Source organism: Carassius auratus, unplaced genomic scaffold (genome assembly GCF_003368295.1).
Source record: "Carassius auratus strain Wakin unplaced genomic scaffold, ASM336829v1 scaf_tig00027845, whole genome shotgun sequence".
In the NCBI taxonomy this organism is placed as follows: Eukaryota; Metazoa; Chordata; class Actinopteri; order Cypriniformes; family Cyprinidae; genus Carassius; species Carassius auratus.
In genome coordinates, this window is record NW_020525632.1 from 371172 (window position 1) to 397615 (window position 26444).

Consider the following 26444-nt stretch of genomic DNA (forward strand, 5'->3'; position numbering starts at 1 on the left):
CTAGTGATATGTTTATGCTGAAATATATTATTGGTTTGTGTTTTAAAATCTATTACGTGTAATCTTATAGCGAATTATAAGTGCACCGTAAAAAGAAAATTGTGATTGAGGCAGCCCTTCACCACTGACTACTGAGCAACAGACCTGAGTGAAACACCCCCGGAGTTGACGTCCACACCTGATCACACTCACCTGTTTGTGACTTATAGTTAGTAAACTGAAGACCTTGATTAATGTTTTCAGGTGCACTGCAGGTTGGTGCAAAACTCTGCATGTAAGTGGACCTTGAGAGACAATGTTGAGATCTCCTGCAATATGTTCTGAACATGCACTATAAAGAGGCAGAATGACTTAAAACACTGTTGTCCAGTCCTGCGCTGGAGGACCACCATTTCTGCTGATCCTTGATCAGCTGCTCAGGTCTGCTTAACTGGGGTTGGAGCTAAACTCTGAAAAAAGAGAAGACAACCAATATTATAATGTTACAAAGTTAAACAACGTTAAATAATTTGATCCATAAATATGCACAACATCTGAAAATGCACAAAGATGACAAGAAAGAACTTTCAACACACTGAAAAATAAGAAGCAATATTAAATCACACATGCATTTTCTTTTCTTATTATTATTCCTCTTGCAATAAGTTACAATTACCTTGTGGTTTATCAATGATTTTCAGTCTCTGAAATAGAAAAGATCTATCAATGATGAACTATTATTTACCCCGTTTGTATCTGTGAGGTGTTCATTACACATTTAACCAGTGTGTTAAGATCAGTAATTATGACTGTCTAATGTCTGACTTGACTCAGTGTATTCTGCCCCCAAACATATGATTAGACTATCAGTCTAATATCGGCAAGATTCAAAAATTCTGATTCGACAGTGAAAAACCTTAGTCAAGGACACCCCTAGTAATTTCAAATATTACTATTTTACTGTATTTTAATCAAATAAATGCAGCAGTGGTGAGCATAAAATATTTATTTTAAATAAATTTTTAAATAATATTTTCTATTTCTCTTCCACCTTTATTTGATCCTCTAACTTTAACACTCTTTAACATCTTTTTGTATTCTATTTTCTTTACATTTATTATGCAATTGTATGTGTATGTGTGTGTGTGTTTGTGTATGTGTGTGTGTATGTGTAAAGACCTCTAACTAGCTTGTTCTATTCTTTTTTTAATTCTGTTTTCTTTTTATTTATTATATTATTTAAAATCCCATGTTAGGTGTACTATGTTAACCTAACTGAGACTTGTTATAGCACTTATAAGTGAAGTGAAAGTGAAAGTGAAGTGACATTCAGCCAAGTATGGTGACCCATACTCAGAATTTGTGCTCTGCATTTAACCCATCCGAAATGCACACACACAGAGCAGTGAACACACACACACACACACTGTGAGCACACACCCGGAGCAGTGGGCAGCCATTTATGATGCGGCGCCCGGGGAGCAGTTGGGGGTTCGATGCCTTGCTCAAGGGCACCTAAGTCGTGGTATTGAAGGTGGAGAGAGAGCTGTTCACCCCCACTCACAATTCCGTCCGGCCCGAGACTAGAACTCACAACCCTTCGATTGGGAGTCCAACCCTCTAACCATTAGGCCACGACTTCCCCATTTTATATATCATTGCTCTTTATGCTGTTTTATAACAAAGTTCAGGAGGAACAGTCGCAGTTCATTAACCTGATTAACACAAGTGGAGACCAATCAGTAATCAACTCATGACAAGGTATAAATAACAGCAGAACCTATCTCTGTTCATTGACGGTTTTCAGCATCCCGGTTCGCGCTGTCTGTCATCTTATCACAGACGAAATTTTCCTTCCAACAAGGAGATCCATACCGGTGATTTTTCAGATCTGCTACTTTGCTGACCATGATCATTAAACACGGCCATTGAGCACCATCAAACGTCATCGCGACAGCTGCTCTTCGTGCCAAGCCACACGTCGTGGCCAATAGACCGTGCAAAGTTCAAGCTCGCCTCGCTTGACACCACGATTGATCCGATCAAGACCGGGCACTCTTTGAGCGCTGGAATCGCAGCACCAGCAGGCATTCAACCAGCCCGCTCCTCAGTTCTTACTGCAGCAAGCCTCTTTCACTTCCCGCAGCGGCTCAGCCTTTCACCGCGGCTCTTTCCGGCCGAGGCGCAGTTTGAGGCCGCCTCCTCTAGAGGCGCAGACCGTGCGTCATAAATCAATACATTTTCAGGTGAAGACGGTAAATATAGGTTTGCGGCTAGAAGTAGTGCGAGAGCCATTGGAGTTCCGATCACATATGTATGTGGAAATTCAGATCCAAATTGAGCCTCGGATGCATTCAAATATTTAAACTTCTGCGACCAGGCCGTGTGCAAACGCCCGACCGGATGTGATCTTTCGGTGCGAGGTCAGAATTACCTATATTGTGTTAACCTTGACATTATTCTTCAACATAATTTATGTAAAATGGTGGTTCATAATAATTATGACAGAAATACCAAACCATTATTTACGTGATTAGCCCCATAAAACCTACTGTTTTTATTTAGGGGGTAATCTGATTTGTGACGATGTATTCATACATTATACATTATATTCATTCAAATTATTAACTTTACCATGGTGAACATGTCAAGGTAACAGTTGCTGCACGACCAGTTTGAAAGTTAAGCACGCCTGCCGCGAGAGGGAGAAATGCGACAATCTTGTACAAATGTCGTGTGCTGTGGAAAGGAGGCTTAAAGTTTGTTAAATCAGGCTATGAGGTAGTCATCATCAATCAATCAATCAATCACCTTTATTTATATAGTGCTTTAAACAAAATACATTGCGCCAAAGCACTGAACAACATTCATTTGGAAAACAGTGTCTCAATAATGCAAAATGATAGTTAAAGGCAGTTCATCATTGAATTCAGTTATGTCATCTCTGTTCAGTTGAAATAGTGTCTGTTTTAATTTGCAATCAAGTCAATGATATCGCTGTAGATGAAGTGACCCCAACTAAGCAAGCCAGAGGCGACAGCGGCAAGGAACCGAAACTCCATCGGTGACAGAATGGAGAAAAAAACCTTGGGAGAAACCAGGCTCAGTTGGGGGGCCAGTTCTCCTCTGACCAGACGAAACCAGTAGTTCAATTCCAGGCTGCAGCAAAGTCAGAAGAATCATCTGTTTCCTGTGGTCTTGTCCTGGTGCTCCTCTGAGACAAGGTCTTTACAGGGGATCTGTATCTGGGCTCTAGTTGTCCTGGTCTCCGCTGTCTTTCAGGGCAGTAGAGGTCCTTTCTAGGTGCTGATCCACCATCTGGTCTGGATACGTACTGGATCCGGGCGACTGCAGTGACCATCTGATCTGGATACAGACTGGATCTGGTGGCCACGGTGACCTCGGAACAAGAGAGAAACAGACAAATATTAGCGTAGATGCCAACACTGAGATCATCCACACTGAAATGTCCAAAGATATCATCTGCCTTACCGTGCATGTTTAAACCTCACTGAGGTTTTACAGACATAAGTTTCATGCAATTATTCCGGCAGGACCAATTTATTTAGGGACATATTTCACCATCTACTGGCGTGATCACTATACCCTCGTTTTGCCGCAGGACAGCAGTGTGAGTAAATTCTGAGTTTTTCTAGGAACGTAATATGAAAGCATGCAAGTAAATATCTTTAGAACTGCTTGTAAGTGAATAGCACATAACTGCAATTAACGTTATTGCCATAATCATGTCTATTGGTATGTTTTACAGACACAATGATTTTCATTGCATAATGATTCTCATAGTTTTCAGAAGCCTCTGTTTCCACAGTCTATACTACAACGTGAAACCAGTGTTCCAGATGTATCCATTAGTGCTAGTGATGTGTCGTTCGTAAATGAATCGTTCTTTTTGAACGAATCTTTTAGGTGAACGAATCTTTTAGGCGAACAAATCGTTCATGTTATCCACTGACTCATATTTCTTGTTCAGTAAAGTTCCTCCCTTCATAGCAGCGCAGCGCTATAAGCAGCGCATGCGCAGCTCAGTGAACCGGGTAACAACCGTTTCATCCTGTCAAAGAATTACTCAACATCGAGCCAATAGCCTTCGAGTATGAGATGTGACAGAGTATGTGATTTGTTGAATGTAGTAACGAATACGCCCTTCAATGAACGAGTTTCATATGAGTCTGAACTAGATCTAGAGATCTTATCGTTCGTGAGTGAAATGAATGAACTGGCACACATGTCATTCGTGAACGAACTGAATGAACGGATACATGTCGTTTGTGAATGAAATGAACTGGCACATAGCTTATCTTGTTCGCGAACAAAATGAATTAGAGTTAACTAGGTTAATCTGTTATTTTAGCATGTCAATCTCGAAAATGCAAAGCGCAGTTATAGGTACAGTACCGTGCACATACGCTCGTTTTGATATTTAGCAACTCCACGTTTAATCCATAGACCGTAAAAGAAAGGTTAATTTATGGATGTGAATATATATAATATACAAACTGTCTGACCAAACAATTAAAATGCTAATTAGGCAAGAAACCCTGTGCTTTGTTCATCTGATCAACTCAATTAGACTTCATATATTGAACGCGATTATACACACATTTTAATAAAGCCAGATCAGTTTTTGTAACAAGTGAATGCGTTCGTTGACGTAAGACATAACACATAATACACTCTTTTGGCTCCTGCTGGCATATTTTGTGTAAAACGAAGAAATTATCTCTGAACGAATCATTTTGGTGAATGAACCGAAAATGAACGAATCTCTAGAAAGAATCATAATTTCCACCACTAATTAGTGCTGCAACGACGCGTCGACATCATCGTTTACGTCGACTACAAATATACGACGGCGTGCGTGAAATGCGTGGACGCATCACACTGTTTACATCTCGCATAATGGCATACGGCGAATGAAGAAGTTGCATTCTATCACAAACAGAGACCACTGTTATTAAAAGTATGAGAATACTTTAAACAGAGGACAAATAAAACGTCTCTTGTTCCCTTTGCAAACCGATATGGTGTACCACGGCAGCACAACTGGGTCGAGCGAGCACCTCAGAGGAATATCTAGGCGCTCTCCGGTGTCTCCATGCAATTTAACTGGTTACCCTGTGATCTGGTGACCAACTTCCTGGTTCAGGTCTGATATTCTTGCGCTGATGTTTTCAACTCGATGCGGTGCGGACGCGCCTGAGAAGAAGAAGAAAAAAAAAAAAAAAAAGGGTGATAGGTGAACGGCCCCTTAAAAGACAGCGCGCCACGAGACAACAGTCACAAACCACCGAGCTACCCAGAATCAGCTCCAGATCTCTGGAAACCATGCTAAACCTTGCAGAACCCTGACTACATTCTATGGTCATGATACTAAAGAACATTTCATGACGTCTCAGACAACGGTAAATTTATTGCTACCGTGGTTTAATTATAAACGCTGTCATAAACTCATATTTACAATAGTAAAATATATATATATATTTTTTGCCTCTTATTTTATACTGTAAAAACTTCCTCCACATTGGTTGAAAATGAACAAAGGTTGAAAATGTTTCTAACCTGTCTACTATTCCCACAGTCAAGGAGGGGGAAGTCAGGGCCCAGTGGTTAGAGAGTGGACTCCTAACCCTAGGGTCGTGGGTTCGAGTCACGGCCCAGCCATGCCATGACTGAGGTGTCCTTGAGCAGGGCACCAAACCCCCAGCTGCTCCCTGGGCGCCGCAGCATAAATGGTTGCCCACTGCTCCGGGTGTGCGTTCACGGTGTGTGCGCGTTCACTGCTGTGTGTGCACTTTGGATGGGTTAAATGCAGAGCTGCTCCCGCAGGAGCCCCTTTCGTATCTCCTCACTGCCGCAGCAGTGTCTGCTCCCGCATGAGCCTTTTCTGTACCTCCCCCATATATATATTAAAAAAAAAAAAAAATGATTTCATCAAGTTAAGCCATTTCACTGAAATAAGCTGTTCAGTTTTCACAATAGGCGACGTGAATTTCAACAAGGGTTCATGATCAGCTTTGATGCCCCACATTCCCAGTCGCATTAGCCTCTGCATAATACGCCGTTTTCAAACATAATAAAAAAAAAAAAATAAAAAAAAAATATTTAAAAGTCTCAGTCTCTCAGCGGACGCAGTAAATATTTATTCATTTCCACTGCCCGTCCAGCGAGCACCAGTCTCCCAGCGGACGCAGTAAATATTTATTCGTTTCCACTGTCCGTCCAGCGAGCACCAGTCTCTCAGAGGACGCAGTAAATATTTATCGGTTTCCACTGCCCGTCCAGCGAGCACCAGTCTCTCAGCGGACGCAGTAAATATTTATCCGTTTCCACTGCCCGTCCAGCGAGCACCAGTCTCTCAGCGGACGCAGTAAATATTTATTCGTTTCCACTGTCCGTCCAGCGAGCACTAGTCTCTCAGCGGACGCAGTAAATATTTATTCGTTTCCACTGTCCGTCCAGCGAGCACCAGTCTCTCAGAGGACGCAGTAAATATTTATCCGTTTCCACTGCCCGTCCAGCGAGCACCAGTCTCTCAGCGGACGCAGTAAATATTTATTCGTTTCCACTGTCCATCCAGCGAGCACCAGTCTCTCAGTGGACGCAGTAAATATTTATTTGTTTCCACTGTCTGTCCAGCGAGCACCAGTCTCTCAGCGGACGCAGTAAATATTTATTCATTCCACTGTCCATCCAGCGAGCCTCAGTCTCCCAGCGGACGCAGAAATACCCATTTGCCTCCTCCACCAGTCCAGCGAGCACTAGTCTCCCAGCAGACCCAGTAAATATCTATTTTTCATTATTATTTTTCTTTCCTCTGTCTGTCCAGCGAGCCTCAGCCTCCCAGCGGACACAGAAAATACCTATTTGTCTCCTCTATCAGTCCGCGAGCACTAGTCTCACAGCGGACTCAATAACATCTATTTTTCCACTGTTTGTCCAGCGAGCACTAGTCTCTCAGCGGACGCAGTATGCATCCATCTCTTCCTGTTCTTCGTCCAGCAAGCCCAGTCTTCCAGCGGACGCAGGGACATAATTCGTCTCCCATATCTGTCCAGCGAGCCTCAGCCTCCCAGCGGACACATTACGCATCTAGTCAATATATCATTACACCTCGCAGGCAGACGGTGGAGCCCGTCTTCCCGACATCGTAACTGCTTCTTCCTCAACTATTAACCAACAGGACCTGCCTGCTCCTCTACTTCTGCCAGAGGCAATGCGAGATCTCCTGGTCAAACGACCATACTTCTAAAAACGTCAGCCCGCCAAATCTCTGCGTTTTGGGGGGTTCGTAGTCCGGCGGCTGTCCTTTTGCTCTCTTGTTTTTGGGGGGAGTACTCTGGGTTCGGGCCACATCCCGAGCTCGGAGCCCTCCACCCGGACAGCACGCCAAATACGCATAAACTTACGGTATTAATATACGTAGATGTGAACTCGTGAAATGCTGTTTTATAACAAAGTTCAGGAGGAACAGTCGCAGTTCATTAACCTGATTAACACAAGTGGAGACCAATCAGTAATCAACTCATGACAAGGTATAAATAACAGCAGAACCTATCTCTGTTCATTGACAGTTTTCAGCATCCCTCCTCCACCCCATTTCTCCTCACTTATAGATCCATCTACTCTTACCACAACCGGGGGGAGTACTCTGGGTTCGGGCCACTTCCCGAGCTCGGAGCCCTCCACCCGGACAGCACGCCAAATACGCATAAACTTACGGTATTAATATACGTAGATGTGAACTCGTGAATTGTTGTTTTTGATTGCTTCCACTGTTTTCATCTGTAAGACGCTTTGGATAAAAGCTAAATGAATAAATGTAAATGTAAATACATGATAAATCTGACCCTTAAACGTTTGAATGGTAGTGTATGTTTGAGGTATTACTTACTAGTTATATGTTTCATAATGTCTAAAAATGTTCTTCAGCTGGATACACGCACGGCCATCAGCATGGAAGAATCTAGAACATAAACAATCTGTCAATCTGTCTAAGCCAACAATATTTATTATACAGTGCCAGGTTTATTATAAATTAACTATAGCAGAGGTGAAATGCAGAAAAGAAAATTAATTTACAGATTACACAAAAAAATTAAAAGAATAATAACAGAATTTAAAGTTTTAGGTTTACTAACCGAGTAGTACAGTGTGGACATCAAAATAACTAACAGGCAAACAAACACACACACACACACATTATGAAAATATTATATAAACACACACACATATATAAGAAAATTACAGATTCATGCTGATGTAGGCGAAATATATTGTGAAAAATGCACAAAGTTACCTCTTGTAGTTAGCATTACAGTTGAGATGCTAACGGACTTTTTCTGAAGACACTGACCATTTCTATAAAGTACATTTTCAACGAAAGCGTGTCATTTACATGAAAGAAAGTTTTAGGGACACGTTTATGTAATATTTGTGTAATTTAGGGATTAAACTTACCTGAAATTATTGAAAACAACCACGAGAGACAGCGTCCGTTCAGCTGCTTGACGGTTGAGCTGAACCCCGTTTCCATGGTGACTCCAGTACAGCGCGTGACCATCAAGTGTTTTCAAAATATATTTAAATATATTTAACAGTGCGTCAGACATGATGTCTAATACATTTCTTCACTAGTTTATGTTTATAGCTTTGTGGTGCGAAATAAAAGTTTTTTTCTGCTAAATTTGGACTAAAGCCCATTTACATCTATTTTTGGGCTAAATTTGGATTTAAAAAAAAAAGACGTTAAATGTCGCTTTTTGGGCTTAATTTGGACCAAATCCGACGGACCAATTGAAGACCAATTTTCAACGTCGCTTTTTGGGCTTAATTTGGACCAAATCCGACGGACCAAATGAAGGCCAATTTTCAACGTCGCTTTTTGGTCTAAAAGATGGCCATGGTGGGCCGACTTGATTTAGACCAGAAAACGACGTCCAAATGACGTCTGGTGCTGGGTGGGTCTGGATTGGTTTTCCTCCTATCTTTCAGACAGGAGTTTCTCTGTGTCCGTAGGAACATATATGTCAGGCTCTGCTCCTTTGTCTTGTGGTGTGCCCCAGGGTTCTGTGCTTGGCCCTCTGCTGTTCAGCCTGTATACGCTTCCTCTTGGGAAGATTATTGGTAGTTTTGGAGAAATATCATACCATTGTTATGCTGATGATGTTCAATTATATTTATCTTTTAGCCCTGATAGGTTGGACAAACTGTCCTTGTTGCACAATTGCTTAGCCTCCATTAAAAATTGGATGGCAGATAATTTTCTGCAACTAAATCCAGACAGATCTTGAAACACGCCCCCTATCACGTCATCTAAAAAACAGAGAAGAGAGAGACAGATTTATCAGGTACTGTGAATTTCTCTAAGCAGCATGCCACTGTATACGTTCACTTAAGACATAACCGACTGTGTTTACGGGAACACATGCATAGACAATTATTTATTTATAATTTTGTGTGTATGTATTCATTCTGAAGTTACGATACGCGAAAGATGAATTCATTCTTTGTACGCGCATTGTCTGAAATGCTGCTTGCAGTGCGTGCTTTGAATGAATGAGTGCAAGCTCCGAGCGCGCGCAAATTGTTTAAAACGCTTGAATCAGCAGTATTTAGAAACGAGTGCAAACGATCAGCTACGATCCGTTTCACCCCTTCAAGAGAGTGAACAACGCGAATCAAGATAGGAATTTTACATCACTATTCGCGACAGCCCATCGGACTGGAAAACACAATAGCCTCGGGACGTGTGGCTTACAAATTTGCGAGCCCTGCAGCTCTTTACAGTTTGTGAAACACTGGTTTCCACACTGGTTTCGTTAAACAAAATAAATTATTATTTTAAAAGATTGACTCCAAAGAATCATCGGTTCACTAATCGGACCATGAACTTGTATTACCGAGCCAAAGATGATCTATTATTGAACATCTTGACTGAATAAAGACTTCAAGTTCATCTGTAAAGCACATAAAGCTATCGTTTGAGTTTATAAACTTCAATTTCATGCATGATTTGTATGGATCTGCTAACTGAATGCAAAGTGTGAGTTCTAGGAGAATTTTTGTGTCCTGATGAGCATGTATTGCTCAATAGGAGTCGCAAAATGAACAGCTGCTGTTCTTTTTTTTTTTTCTTTTTTTTTTTTTTACGGAGGATCAGTTGCCCTATTGGTTAAAATCCCCAAACTGTTTACTTATTTATTAAATTAATAAATTACATCAAAACAGGAGCGTTTGCATTATCATGTGGTGGGCTGCTGTGGGCCAGAAAGTCCAGGGCAACTTTTTGGTCCCAGTCCGCCCCTGAATGGCGCACCCCTTTCCAAAAAGCACAACCAGTTGTATTAATAATGTTATCCTGAGTGTGAAGTGTTACCAGAATTTGTTTTAATTAAGGTGAAAAATAAAAGTTTTGTGTTTAATGTATTTGTGTTGATGTTGAAATGGATGTTAAAACATATAGTCCGAATCACTCACTCCTCCCAGATGCAAATTGACTTAATGTTTACAAATAGGCAAAAATTATTATAGAAAGGATAACAAAATCATATAATTTATTAACAGGTTTATCTGACCATAATATAACACTACTGGGAAGGAAACTCACCAAAAAACGTTTCAAGATCACAACCACAGTGAAACAATATAATTTGAGGATTCCTAAAAATGATATGGACAAATTCAAATCTGCTTTAAATGATATAGACTGGACTGACCTTTAGGCTATTGAAGATATAGAGAGCAGCTGCAACATGTTTTCAAGCATTGTTAATACTATAATATCATCATACAGCAGCAGAATGACACAAAGACAAAGACAGAAAAATTATCCACCTTGGCTCAATGAGGCTCTCTGGAAACAGATGAGCGACAGAGATTCCTTACTTAAGGTTGCACTTAAATCAGGACTCAGAAGTGACTGGTATAGTTATACATTCCTCAGAAATAGAGTAGTAAGGAATATAAGAAAAGCCAAAGAAGATTTTTATATAAAAGTAATTAATGATACAAAGGGAGATGGGAAATTAATATGGAACATCCATCCATCCATCCATCCATCATCTTCCGCTTATCCGGGGCCGGGTCGCGGGGGCAACAGTCTAAGCAGAGACGCCCAGACTTCCCTCTCCCTAGCCACTTCTTCCAGCTCTTCCGGGGGGACCCCGAGGCGTTCCCAGGCCAGCCGGGAGACATAGTCCCTCCAGCGTGTCCTAGGTCTTCCCCGGGGCCTCCTCCCGGTGAGACGTGCCTGGAACACCTCCCTGGGAAGGCGTCCAGGAGGCATCCGAAATAGATGCCCGAGCCACCTCAGCTGGCTCCTCTCGATGTGGAGGAGCAATGGCTCTACTCTGAGCTCCTCCCGAGTGACCGAGCTTCTCACCCTATCTCTAAGGGAGCGCCCAGCCACCCGACGGAGAAAGCTCATTTCGGCCGCCTGTATCCGGGATCTTGTCCTTTCGGTCATGACCCACAGCTCATGACCATAGGTGAGAGTAGGAACGTAGATTGACCGGTAAATCGAGAGCTTTGCCTTACAGCTCAGCTCCTTCTTCACCACGGCAGACCGGTACAGCGACCGCATTACTGCAGAAGCTGCACCGATCCGTCTGTCAATCTCACGTTCCATCCTTCCCTCACTCGTGAACAAGACTCCAAGATACCTGAACTCCTCCACTTGAGGCAGGAACTCTCCACCAACCTGAAGTGGGCAATCCACCCTTTTCCGACTGAGAACCATGGCCTCGGACTTGGAGGTGCTGATTCTCATCCCAGCCGATTCACACTCGGCTGCAAACCGTCCCAATGCACACTGAAGGTCCTGGTCTGAGGATGCCAACACGACAACATCATCCGCAAAAAGCAGCGATGAAATCGTATGGTCCCCAAACCAGACACTCTCCGGCCCTTGGCTGTGCCTAGAAATTCTGTCCATAAAAATTATGAACAGAACCGGTGACAAAGGGCAGCCCTGCCGGAGTCCAACATGCACCAGGAACAGGTCTGACTTACTGCCGGCAATGCGAACCAAGCTCTTGCTCCGGTCGTACAGGGACCGAACAGCCCTAAGTAGGGAGCCGCCGACCCCATACTCCCGGAGCACCCTCCACAGGATGTCGCGAGGAACACGGTCGAATGCCTTCTCCAAGTCCACAAAACACATGTGGACTGGTTGGGCAAACTCCCATGAACCCTCCAGCACCCTGGAAAGGGTATAGAGCTGGTCCAGTGTTCCACGACCGGGACGAAAACCACACTGTTCCTCCTGGATCCGAGGTTCCACTATCGGCCGAATTCTCCTCTCCAGTACCCTGGCATAGACTTTCCCAGGGAGGCTGAGAAGTGTGATCCCCCTATAGTTGGAACACACTCTCCGGTCCCCCTTCTTGAAAAGAGGGACCACCACCCCGGTCTGCCAGTCCAGAGGTACTGTCCCCAACCGCCATGCGATGTTGCAGAGGCGTGCCAGCCAAGACAGCCCCACAACATCCAGAGACTTGAGGTACTCGGGGCGGATCTCGTCCACCCCCGGTGCCTTGCCACCGAGGAGCTTTTTAACTACCTCGATGACTTCAGCCCGGGTGATGGACGAGTGCCCCTCCGAGTCCCCAGCCACTGCTTCCTCAACGGAACACAAGTCGGTGGGATTGAGAAGATCCTCGAAGTATTCCTTCCACCGCCCGACGATATCCCCAGTTGAGGTCAACAGGTGCCCATCTCTACTGTAAACAGTGTTGGTAGGGCACTGCTTCCCCCTCCTGAGGCGTCGAACAGTTTGCCAGAATCTCTTCGAGGCCAACCGATAGTCCTTCTCCATGGCCTCACCAAACTCCTCCCAGGCCCGAGTTTTTGCCTCCACGACTACCCGGGCTGCAGTCCGCTTGGCCTGCCGGTACCTGTCAGCTGTACGCGCATTGTCTGAAATGCTGCTTGCAGTGCGTGCTTTGAATGAATGAGTGCAAGCTCCGAGCGCGCGCAAATTGTTTAAAACGCTTGAATCAGCAGTATTTAGAAACGAGTGCAAACGATCAGCTACGATCCGTTTCACCCCTTCAAGAGAGTGAACAACGCGAATCAAGATAGGAATTTTACATCACTATTCGCGACAGCCCATCGGACTGGAAAACACAATAGCCTCGGGACGTGTGGCTTACAAATTTGCGAGCCCTGCAGCTCTTTACAGTTTGTGAAACACTGGTTTCCACACTGGTTTCGTTAAACAAAATAAATTATTATTTTAAAAGATTGACTCCAAAGAATCATCGGTTCACTAATCGGACCATGAACTTGTATTACCGAGCCAAAGATGATCTATTATTGAACATCTTGACTGAATAAAGACTTCAAGTTCATCTGTAAAGCACATAAAGCTATCGTTTGAGTTTATAAACTTCAATTTCATGCATGATTTGTATGGATCTGCTAACTGAATGCAAAGTGTGAGTTCTAGGAGAATTTTTGTGTCCTGATGAGCATGTATTGCTCAATAGGAGTCGCAAAATGAACAGCTGCTGTTCTTTTTTTTTTTTCTTTTTTTTTTTTTTACGGAGGATCAGTTGCCCTATTGGTTAAAATCCCCAAACTGTTTACTTATTTATTAAATTAATAAATTACATCAAAACAGGAGCGTTTGCATTATCATGTGGTGGGCTGCTGTGGGCCAGAAAGTCCAGGGCAACTTTTTGGTCCCAGTCCGCCCCTGAATGGCGCACCCCTTTCCAAAAAGCACAACCAGTTGTATTAATAATGTTATCCTGAGTGTGAAGTGTTACCAGAATTTGTTTTAATTAAGGTGAAAAATAAAAGTTTTGTGTTTAATGTATTTGTGTTGATGTTGAAATGGATGTTAAAACATATAGTCCGAATCACTCACTCCTCCCAGATGCAAATTGACTTAATGTTTACAAATAGGCAAAAATTATTATAGAAAGGATAACAAAATCATATAATTTATTAACAGGTTTATCTGACCATAATATAACACTACTGGGAAGGAAACTCACCAAAAAACGTTTCAAGATCACAACCACAGTGAAACAATATAATTTGAGGATTCCTAAAAATGATATGGACAAATTCAAATCTGCTTTAAATGATATAGACTGGACTGACCTTTAGGCTATTGAAGATATAGAGAGCAGCTGCAACATGTTTTCAAGCATTGTTAATACTATAATATCATCATACAGCAGCAGAATGACACAAAGACAAAGACAGAAAAATTATCCACCTTGGCTCAATGAGGCTCTCTGGAAACAGATGAGCGACAGAGATTCCTTACTTAAGGTTGCACTTAAATCAGGACTCAGAAGTGACTGGTATAGTTATACATTCCTCAGAAATAGAGTAGTAAGGAATATAAGAAAAGCCAAAGAAGATTTTTATATAAAAGTAATTAATGATACAAAGGGAGATGGGAAATTAATATGGAACATCCATCCATCCATCCATCCATCATCTTCCGCTTATCCGGGGCCGGGTCGCGGGGGCAACAGTCTAAGCAGAGACGCCCAGACTTCCCTCTCCCTAGCCACTTCTTCCAGCTCTTCCGGGGGGACCCCGAGGCGTTCCCAGGCCAGCCGGGAGACATAGTCCCTCCAGCGTGTCCTAGGTCTTCCCCGGGGCCTCCTCCCGGTGAGACGTGCCTGGAACACCTCCCTGGGAAGGCGTCCAGGAGGCATCCGAAATAGATGCCCGAGCCACCTCAGCTGGCTCCTCTCGATGTGGAGGAGCAATGGCTCTACTCTGAGCTCCTCCCGAGTGACCGAGCTTCTCACCCTATCTCTAAGGGAGCGCCCAGCCACCCGACGGAGAAAGCTCATTTCGGCCGCCTGTATCCGGGATCTTGTCCTTTCGGTCATGACCCACAGCTCATGACCATAGGTGAGAGTAGGAACGTAGATTGACCGGTAAATCGAGAGCTTTGCCTTACAGCTCAGCTCCTTCTTCACCACGGCAGACCGGTACAGCGACCGCATTACTGCAGAAGCTGCACCGATCCGTCTGTCAATCTCACGTTCCATCCTTCCCTCACTCGTGAACAAGACTCCAAGATACCTGAACTCCTCCACTTGAGGCAGGAACTCTCCACCAACCTGAAGTGGGCAATCCACCCTTTTCCGACTGAGAACCATGGCCTCGGACTTGGAGGTGCTGATTCTCATCCCAGCCGATTCACACTCGGCTGCAAACCGTCCCAATGCACACTGAAGGTCCTGGTCTGAGGATGCCAACACGACAACATCATCCGCAAAAAGCAGCGATGAAATCGTATGGTCCCCAAACCAGACACTCTCCGGCCCTTGGCTGTGCCTAGAAATTCTGTCCATAAAAATTATGAACAGAACCGGTGACAAAGGGCAGCCCTGCCGGAGTCCAACATGCACCAGGAACAGGTCTGACTTACTGCCGGCAATGCGAACCAAGCTCTTGCTCCGGTCGTACAGGGACCGAACAGCCCTAAGTAGGGAGCCGCCGACCCCATACTCCCGGAGCACCCTCCACAGGATGTCGCGAGGAACACGGTCGAATGCCTTCTCCAAGTCCACAAAACACATGTGGACTGGTTGGGCAAACTCCCATGAACCCTCCAGCACCCTGGAAAGGGTATAGAGCTGGTCCAGTGTTCCACGACCGGGACGAAAACCACACTGTTCCTCCTGGATCCGAGGTTCCACTATCGGCCGAATTCTCCTCTCCAGTACCCTGGCATAGACTTTCCCAGGGAGGCTGAGAAGTGTGATCCCCCTATAGTTGGAACACACTCTCCGGTCCCCCTTCTTGAAAAGAGGGACCACCACCCCGGTCTGCCAGTCCAGAGGTACTGTCCCCAACCGCCATGCGATGTTGCAGAGGCGTGCCAGCCAAGACAGCCCCACAACATCCAGAGACTTGAGGTACTCGGGGCGGATCTCGTCCACCCCCGGTGCCTTGCCACCGAGGAGCTTTTTAACTACCTCGATGACTTCAGCCCGGGTGATGGACGAGTGCCCCTCCGAGTCCCCAGCCACTGCTTCCTCAACGGAACACAAGTCGGTGGGATTGAGAAGATCCTCGAAGTATTCCTTCCACCGCCCGACGATATCCCCAGTTGAGGTCAACAGGTGCCCATCTCTACTGTAAACAGTGTTGGTAGGGCACTGCTTCCCCCTCCTGAGGCGTCGAACAGTTTGCCAGAATCTCTTCGAGGCCAACCGATAGTCCTTCTCCATGGCCTCACCAAACTCCTCCCAGGCCCGAGTTTTTGCCTCCACGACTACCCGGGCTGCAGTCCGCTTGGCCTGCCGGTACCTGTCAGCTGCCTCCGGAGTCCCACAAGCCATCCAGGCCCGATAGGACTCCTTCTTCAGCTTGACAGCATCCCTTACTTCCGGTGTCCACCACCGGGTTCGGGGATTGCCGCCTCGACAGGCACCGGAGACCTTACGGCCACAGCTCCGAGCAGCCGCAGTGACAATGGAGGTGGAGAACATGGTCCACTCGGACTCAATATCTCCAGACTCCCTCGGGATCTGGTCGAAGCTCTGCCGGAGGTGGGAGTTGAAAATCTCTCTGACAGGGGGCTCGGCCAAACGTTCCCAACAGACCCTCAACAGTACGTTTGGGTCTGCCGAGTCTGTCCAGCTTCCTCCCCCGCCATCGGATCCAACTCACCACCAGGTGGTGATCAGTTGACAGCTCCGCCCCTCTCTTCACCCGAGTGTCCAAGACATATGGCCGAAGGTCTGATGACACGACCACAAAGTCGATCATCGACCTCCGGCCAAGGGTGTCCTGGTGCCACGTGCACTGATGGACACCCTTATGCTTGAACATGGTGTTCGTTATGGACAAACCGTGGTTAGCACAGAAATCCAATAACAGAACACCGCTCGGGTTCAGGTCAGGGGGGCCGTTCCTCCCAATCACGCCCCTCCAGGTGTCACTGTCACTGCCCACGTGAGCGTTGAAGTCCCCCAGTAGAACGACGGAGTCTCCAGTCGGAGCACTTTCCAGCACCCCTCCCAGAGACTCCAAGAAGGCCGGGTAGTCCACACTGCCGTTCGGCCCGTAGGCACAAACGACAGTGAGAGACCTATCCCTGACTCGAAGGCGCAGGGAAGCGACCCTCTCGTTCACCGGGGTAAACTCCAACACATGGCGGCTGAGCTGGGGGGCTATTAGCAAACCCACTCCAGCCCTCCGCCTCTCACCATGGGCAACTCCAGAGTGGTAGAGAGTCCAGCCTCTCTCAAGAAGTAATATGGCTAACTAATATGGAACAATCTTAATAAATTAATTGGGAAAGATACTCAGCACTGCACACCGGCACTTGAACTGAAATTAAATGGAATCATAATCAGAGAAGACAACATTATAGCAAGCACTTTTAATAATTTTTTTCATCCAATCAGTTGAGGAATTGGCACAGAATTGCAATGTTAGCAATATAGTAACCATTCCTATAGATATTGATAAACCTGTTTTTAGAATTGAGGAAATGAGTGAACTTGAGGTAGAGAATACCATAAATTCAATAAGGAACTCAAAAGCTTAAGATGCCGATGCCTATTTTTTTAAACTTATAAACAGTCTTTAATTAAACCTCTTACACATTTAATCAATTTGTCAATTAAACTATGTATTTTCCCAAGCTCCTGGAAAACAGCTGTGGTAACCCCCATTTTCAAGGCCGGTGATAAAACTCTGGTGGAGAACTATAGGCCTATCAGTATACTACCTGTAATATCCAAGGTAGCAGAGAAATAGGTGGCGAAACAACTGACTACTCATCTTAGTAAAGGTCATAAAACACTACATACAATGCAGTTTGGCTTTCAAAATAATCACTCCACAGGAACAGCCAACTGCTTTTTTATTGAGAATATCAAAATGAATTTAGATAAAGGAGGTGTGGTGGGTGCAATATTTTTATATTTCAAAAAAGCATTCGACACCGTTGATCATGACGTTCTTTGGTCAAAATTATCATATTTTAATTTTTGTGGAAATAAAATTAAATGGATTAAATCATATTTAACTGGAAGAAAACAAAGAACACACATTAACAATACTCAATCTACAAAGCTAAATTGTAAAATAGGTGTCCCTCAAGGATCTATACTGGGCCCCCTTCTGTTCAGTCTCTATATAAATGAACTTCCCACCGTTTGTCCATCTGTACATTTACAAATGCATGCAGATGACACAGTCCTCTATGTGCATGCTAAAAATAAACAACAAGCTGCACACCAACTGACCATGAGTAAGGTATCCATATGGCTAACTAATTTATTCTTACACCTGAACATAAGTAAAACAGTATGTATGTATTTTACCAAACAAACTACTGTGACTTATGACCCTGAGGTAATTGTTAATCAAGAGAAGGTTAGAGTGATATCTGACTTTAAATATCTGGGAATTATTCAATTCAATTATGCAATTCAATCTGGCAAATTTTAAGAACATAAGACCATACCTATCAATGAAGGCCGCAAAGCTCTTCTTGCATGCAATGATCTTTTCAAATTTTTCTTACTGTTTAACCAGCTGGTCGCAAGCCAATAAAACAATATTGCAACCATTGGAGTCACTTTATGAACAAGCATTAAAGACATTGGACAGTAAGGGTAATAGTTACCATCATTGCCACATAATCAAAAAACACAACATGTTTAGCTTTGAAAACTATAAACACTTTGCTGATGCCTGTCTTGTCTTTAAGGTTCTCCGTGGGCTTGCTCCCCCACTACTGTGCCAGTATATAAAACAGAAAGACAAGGTCACTAGAGTAACCAGAGCAACCACCAAAGGGGACTGCATAGTTCAATATAGATGAAGTAGGATTGGAATCACAGCCTTTTCTGTCAGATTTATGATTTTTTGGAATTGTCTCCCTAATGAGTTAAGGGAGTGTAATAGTCTTTCCTCTTTAAAAAAAAAAAAAAAAAAAAACAGCTTAAAAGTTTGGCTTAGGGAAAATTATAATTGTAACCATACACCAAATATTTAAGTCCATGAACATACTTATTTATATTGTATTCACGTATACTGTAATTAAGTTGAGGGCTAGGTGAGGTGAGCAATATATTGTCTGTTTGGGGGTATGTTTATATTGTTTTAAAATGTGTGCTGTATTTATTACATTGCTATTGTGTTTATTAAATTTATAGTGTATTTTCTACTTTTGTATTTTTAGGGTACATCTTAAGATCTGCCTAGGTGACAGCAGATGCAAAATAGCACTTGTATTTAACTATGGCTTGTTTAAAGAAAGTGATTTGTCTGTTGATCAATGAGCATTGTCCCTATCAAATAAATAAATAAATAAAATACAAATCTTCCTCTCCTATGGTAGAGAATGAATGGAACTGTTCCTCAGGGATCTATAGTGCACTGTCTGATGTGATACTGTAGCTGACGGCTGAATGGTTACAAGTTTATCTCTAATAGTTTTGATATTAGAAGTAAAGTAGTTCATAAAGTCATTAATGGTGTGATGTTGGGAAATGTCAACACTTGTTGATGCTCTATTTTTCGTTAAGACTTTTACCTAACAGTCAAATCAGCATTATGGCACGAAAGTGTGGACTCAGAGGAAGGCTGCAAGGGTTTAAGGTGCCATTTGGGACATGGCCTATGAAAGCTCTATAAAACTGTCACGGTTCATGAATGCACCATCTCCAGCTGTATTCATGTTACATCATGTTGATTATATATATATATATATATATTGTGACAAGTGTCCCGAGTCCTCATCAGCGTCGCCCTGGCAACCGACACGCCGCACCTGTCCCCGCTCATCAGCCACTGAGCAAGCCCAGCTGCGGCTCATCAAGCGGGCTATAAAGATGCGGCAGAGGAGGAAGAAGGGAAGCAACGTCTCCATGCCAGGAAGTGACTCTTTGTTCTTTTCCCCGCAGAAAGCAGCCCTTAAGCCGCAGCCCCGTCGAACCACGGTGACACCGGCACAGCACAGGCACGCGCACAAGAGGGATACAAGGACACGGACACGAAGACCCGCACTTTCGACACTTCCTCACTGGCACTCTCAATAAAATCCACCCTTCGGGGATATTTTTCACTCACTCGCTCGTCGTGTGCTTCTTTGTCTCGTGACAATTTGGTGGAGAATGCAGGCAGCAAATTGAAAGAAGCACCGACAGCGATCACCAAAATTGTGAGTTTTTTCCCCCGTTCACCGTTGTGTTTTTTTTCTTTTCTTTTTTTTGTGTGCAGGCGGCAGCTCCTCCCCCGTGATGGAAGAACTGCTCAAACACCTCACCGAGGTGAGCATCCGCCAGCAACAAATTGTTGAACACATGGCCGCGCGGCAAGGGGAAACTGAACGGGAGCTCGCCGCGCTTCGCACTGCCACCGCCCAGCGCGCTCCGCTGCCTGATCCCCGCGTCCAAGCCGCGCAGCTCGTGCCCCGGATGACGGCGAGTGATGACGTCGAGCTGTACCTGCAGATGTTTGAGGCCACAGCCGTGCGCGAAGTCTGGCCCATGGATGAATGGGCACATCTCCTCGCCCCGCTCCTGACGGGGGAAGCACAGCGGGCCTATTATTCTTTGACTCCCAACCGAAGGGCTTCATATGATGAATTAAAGAAAGAACTCCTCGGCCGCGTGGGTCTGTCCCCGATATGTGCGGCCCAACAGTTCCACGATTGGGAATATCGACCCCGATTGCCCGCTCGCGCACAGGCAGCGGAACTCACCAGGTTGGCGCATCATTGGCTGTTGGCCGGGGATCCCAGCGCGCACCAGGTGGCGGAGCGCGTGGCCGTCGACCGCCTTCTTCGCGCCTTGCCCCGATCCATCCGCCAGGCGGTAGGCATGCGGAACCCCTCCAGTGTGGATGAAGTGATCGAGGCCATTGAGCTGGCGGATGCCGCCTACCACCGGGAGGCTGGGGAGCGAGCGCCGCCTTTTCCCCGAAGGGTGGTCCAGGAGCGACGCACGCCGGAGGGCACCTCGCGGCACATGAGCAGGCCAGCGGTTCCCGGTCCCCAGGACGAGCCCATGCCAACGGAACCACCACGCTCCCCAGGACGCGCTTGGCTGGCAGGCTGTGCCGTTCACGACCCCCCAGCTGGGGCGACTCGGGCCGAAGTCGCCGTCAATGGCCGCCCGTTCTCGGCGCTGCTGGATTCCGGGAGCTCCATTACATTGATGCGGCCCACCGTCCTCCCTCCACGGTCAGGAGCCAAGGCCCGGATGGCCATCACGTGCGTCCACGGCGATACCAGACGGGTCCCCACTCGGCGAGTCGCCATAACCGCTGCCCCGGGAACCTGGTCATTGGAAGTAGGGATCGTGAAGGACCTGCCCGTCCCCGTCCTCCTCGGGAGAGATTGGCCGGGGTTCGACCGTCTGCTCGCCGCAGCCGCACAGCCTGCCAGCTCGACCGGGAACCGCCGACGCCGGAGGCCAGCAAAGGGACCTCCTCGACATCCCGTGCTGCTGACATCGGACAGCCCTCGAGAAGGTGAGCCCCCCTCCCAAAATTCTGACCTATATTTTGATGTGTTTCAGCAGGTGGCAGGAGGTGGGGCTTTCGCGAAGGAGCAGCACGAGGATGATCGCCTGAAGAACTGCTGGTCTCAAGTGAGGGTTGCGGAAGGAGAGGATCTCCAACCAGCACCTCATCCCATCCCTCACTTCGTCATCCGGAATGGCCTGCTCTATTGTGCCGCCCAGCGGAGGGGGGAGGAGAAGCTTCTGCTCGTAGTGCCCCGCAGCAAGATAGGAACGGTGATGGAACTGGCACACGCTCACCCGATGGCGGGTCATCTTGGGGCCCAGAACACCATCCAGCGGATCCGGGACCGTTTCCATTGGCCGGGCCTGGACGCCGATGTGAAACGGTTCTGCCAAGCCTGCCCGATCTGCCAGAGGACCTCACCACACACACCTCCCCCCAGCCCGCTGATTCCATTACCCATCATCGAGGTGCCCTTCGAGCGCATCGGGATGGATCTCGTTGGGCCGCTGCCGAAGTCCGCCCGGGGGCATGAACACATCCTGGTCATCGTCGACTATGCCACCCGCTACCCCGAAGCTATCCCTCTCCGCAAAGCCACCGCAAAGGCCATCGCCCAGGAGCTCTTCCTCCTATGTAGCCGGGTCGGCATACCGGCAGAGATACTGACCGACCAAGGGACGCCCTTCATGTCCCGGCTAATGGCTGACCTCTGTCGACTCATGAAAGTGAAACAACTCCGGACGTCCGTCTACCACCCCCAGACCGACGGCCTCGTCGAGAGGTTTAATCAAACCTTGAAGCAGATGTTGCGACGGGTGGCGGCCGAGGACCGACGAGACTGGGACCAGCTGATACCTTACGTCCTCTTCGGCATCCGGGAGGTCCCCCAGGCATCCACGGGCTTCACCCCGTTCGAGCTTCTGTTTGGCCGCCAACCCCGAGGGCTTCTCGACGTGGCTAAAGAGGCCTGGGAGCAACAACCAGTCAACCTCAGGACGACGGTTGAACACGTCCGCCAGATGCGGGAGCGAGTCGACAGGGTCATGCCACTAGTCCGGGAGCACCTGACCAAGGCCCAGCAAGCCCAGCAGCGCCACTTCGATCGGGCCGCCCAACCACGGGAGTTCCAGCCAGGAGACCACGTAATGGTCCTGGTCCCCACCTCAGCCTGTAAATTCCTGGCAAGATGGCAAGGCCCGTACACGGTACTGGAGAGAGTAGGGCCCGTCACCTACAGGGTCAGACAACCTGGACGGCGTCGACCCGAACAATTATACCACGTCAACCTCTTGAAACGCTGGGTGGGGACCGGACCCCAACTTGCGGCCCTCACCGCCTCTACTCCCGTGGTTGTAGATGTCAATCCACACCTCTCCGCGGCCCAGAAGGCGGAGCTGCAACACCTAGTCGGTCAGTTCTCCGATGTGTTCTCCCCCCGGCCCGGAAGGACCAAGGTCGTCGAGCACGATGTGAGGACACCACCTGGAGTCATCGTCCGGCAGCGGCCCTATCGAGTCCCGGAGGCTCGGCGACACGCCATCGAGGAGGAGGTGCAGGAGATGTTGAGGTTAGGTGTGATCGAACCATCTCGGAGTCCCTGGTCAAGCCCCATCGTCATGGTCCCGAAGCCCGACGGCACCCTCCGGTTTTGCAACGACTTCCGCCGCCTAAATGAGGTCTCCGAGTTCGACGGCTACCCCATGCCCCGTGTGGATGAGCTGCTCGACCGCCTGGGAAGAGCCCGGTTCATCTCTACACTAGACCTCACGAAAGGATATTGGCAGGTCCCCCTGACTAAGGAAGCCAAAGCAAAAACCGCCTTCTCTACCCCCAGTGGCCACTGGCAATACCGGGTCCTTCCCTTCGGCCTACACGGGGCCCCTGCCACCTTCCAGCGCATGATGGACATCCTGCTGCGGCCCCATATGTCCTACGCCGCAGCCTATCTGGACGATGTGGTAGTCCACTCGGAGACCTGGGGAGAGCATTTAGAGCGGCTCCGGAGGGTGCTGTTGGAGCTGCGCCGGGCGGGACTAACCGCCAACCCCCGCAAGTGTCACCTAGCGCTGTCAGAAGCCAAGTACCTGGGTTTCCAGGTCGGTCGCGGCCTCATTAGGCCGCAGGAGAAGAAAGTGGAGGCCATCCTGTCCGCACCGAAGCCCTCAACGAAAACCCAGGTACGAGCCTTTTTGGGGTTGGCGGGATATTACCGGTGTTTCATACCTAACTTCTCCTCCTTAGCATCTCCCCTGACAGACCTGACCAGGAAGGGGCAGCCCGAGAAGATTCCCTGGAGCCCGGAGGCGGAGAAGGCGTTCCAGCAGGTGAAGATGGCCCTCACCTCCGAACCAGTCCTGCACGCCCCCGACTTCAGCTGCCCCTTCCTGCTGCAGACGGACGCATCAGACACCGGGTTGGGAGCCGTCCTCTCCCAGGTCCACGACGGTGAGGAACACCCGGTGATCTACATCAGCCGAAAGCTGTCCCCCGCTGAGACGCGGTACGCGGCCGTCGAGAAGGAGGCGTTGGCCATCAAGTGGGCAGTCCTGGAGCTGCGGTATTACCTCCTCGGCCGCCGGTTCACCCTCCTCACGGATCACGCCCCATTACAGTGGATGGCACGGGCTAAGGACACAAATGCCAGGGTGACCCGGTGGTTCCTAGCGCTCCAGGACTTCCACTTCACCATACAACATCGGGCGGGGACGGCCAACGCCAACGCCGACGGCCTTTCCAGGATGTGGGCAGCTTTCGCAGGTCTGTCAGGCTCCACTCCCCACCCCTACCCTCTCTCCCCATTCTCCCGCAGACACAGGACGACGCTTAGGGGGGGGGAGTGTGACAAGTGTCCCGAGTCCTCATCAGCGTCGCCCTGGCAACCGACACGCCGCACCTGTCCCCGCTCATCAGCCACTGAGCAAGCCCAGCTGCGGCTCATCAAGCGGGCTATAAAGATGCGGCAGAGGAGGAAGAAGGGAAGCAACGTCTCCATGCCAGGAAGTGACTCTTTGTTCTTTTCCCCGCAGAAAGCAGCCCTTAAGCCGCAGCCCCGTCGAACCACGGTGACACCGGCACAGCACAGGCACGCGCACAAGAGGGATACAAGGACACGGACACGAAGACCCGCACTTTCGACACTTCCTCACTGGCACTCTCAATAAAATCCACCCTTCGGGGATATTTTTCACTCACTCGCTCGTCGTGTGCTTCTTTGTCTCGTGACAATATATATATATATATATACACACACACACACACACACACATTACAGCAGAACTGTTTCCAACACTCATAATAAATCATCATATTAGAATGATTTCTAAAGGATCATGTGATAGACTGGATGTCACATGTGACACTGAAGAATGGAGTAATGATGCTGAAAATTCAGCTTTGCATCACAGAAATAAATGATAATTTAAAGTATAATAAATTGAAAACAAATTATTTTAAATTGTAATAATATATCACAATATTACATTTTTTCTGTATTTTTGATCAAATACACGCAGGCTTGATGAGCAGAAGAAACTTCTTTCAAAAACATTAAAAATAGTAATGTTTCCAAACTTTTGGCCTGTACTGTATCCCCCCAAAACTGCAGAGTAAAACATTAACAAAAAAGTGATAATAAAAAATGCGTCTTAAAACTGACATGATTGTACAAAATCACAGTCTGGGGACTCAGAACTCAGAACAAGTGCTAACAGTAAGTTTAAGGTAAAAATAACTGCCATGAAATTATAGTATTTTACTCCTATGCAATAAATTGTTCTTTCACTACATCTCTTTACCTCTGTCTTTATCCTCTTCTCTTCTTTTTGGCACTGTATCTATCGCAGACTATGCTCATTTATAATGTGTCATGTAAATTCGGCCTTCCGTCACAATCAGGAAACTTTCACCGTGTCTAGAATTGGCGTGAGCTGCCAGGCCCGTTTCTACGAGCTGTGTGTTAACAAAAGCAGTGCTGTCTACATTGGATGCGGCGTCGGGCATGCTACACAACAAATTACCAACAACTGTTGGTTACATCTCAGTTCAGTTTAAATATTATCTGTACAATCATTCTGTCAACAAGCAGTTCAATTCCAGGCTACAGCAAAGTCAGATTGTGCAGAAATATCATCTGTTTCCTGTGGTCTTGGTGCCTACGGTGACCTCGGAATAAGAGATAAACAGACTTATACTAGAGTAGATGCCATTCTTCTAATGAAGTAGTAAGTACATCTGGTGTTATGGGAAGTGTTCCTGGTTCCTGTTTACCTAATTATACCTTTGGTCTGCAGGTGTAGTTGTAAAGTGCTCTATAAATAAAGTGAATGAAAATGAATGAATGATATAATGCTTGATATTGAAAAAAGTTATATTACTATAGTTTTACCATTTACTGCAAGTCTTCTAGTTATTTACACATAACAGCGAATGAATCAGAAGTCTCTCACTTTTACAGAAACAGATACAATAAATACTTTTGTATTGCAAAACAAGTTGAATAGCTATGGGTGCTATCAGTTATTTTTTGTTTCTTAAAACATGGTAGTCTTTGATTCTTGTATGTCACAGTGTCTGGGTTGTTGTTCCCTGGGGTTCCACTAGATGTCCTCCTTTCTCACGGTGTCTGTCACCAGATCACTTCCTGTTCCCTTATTTGGTCACCTTCCTTCTTGTTGTGTAATTGATTGTCCCCCACCTTTCTCCCGTTCCCTTATTATCCATCTGTATATTTATACCCAGTCTGTCTTAGTCTGTGTTACGGAGTCCATGTTTAATGTTTCATTTATTTCATGTCTGTCATCCTTGCCTTGCCTAGTGTTCGTGTCTTGTTCTTGTTATGTTTTGGATTGTGTTTGGTTTTGACCCCTGCCTGGACTGTTTACCCCTTTGGATTATCCCTAAATAAACAACTTACCTGCAATTGGTTCTATCTTCCTGCCTCATTGGATTCTTGCCGTGACAGAAGGACTCCGTTAACA

The 26444-nt window shown here is 46.6% G+C and overlaps 1 long non-coding RNA gene across 3 annotated transcripts; it reads right to left on the bottom strand.

Moving 5' to 3' along the window:
- Positions 1–379: 379 nt before the first annotated feature.
- On the bottom strand, positions 380–8511 carry LOC113079372 (uncharacterized). 3 transcript variants are annotated; one of them, XR_003281700.1, is made up of 4 exons: positions 8458–8511; positions 8297–8358; positions 7892–7963; positions 380–449 (listed from the first exon to the last, which is right to left on the bottom strand). It is a non-coding gene; the product is annotated as an uncharacterized LOC113079372 (long non-coding RNA). The 3 variants fall into 3 exon arrangements; XR_003281701.1 differs by lacking the exon at positions 8458–8511 and adding an exon at positions 656–683 and having other exon boundaries at positions 392–449; positions 8297–8443; XR_003281699.1 differs by lacking the exon at positions 8458–8511 and having other exon boundaries at positions 8297–8443.
- Positions 8512–26444: the final 17933 nt, after the last annotated feature.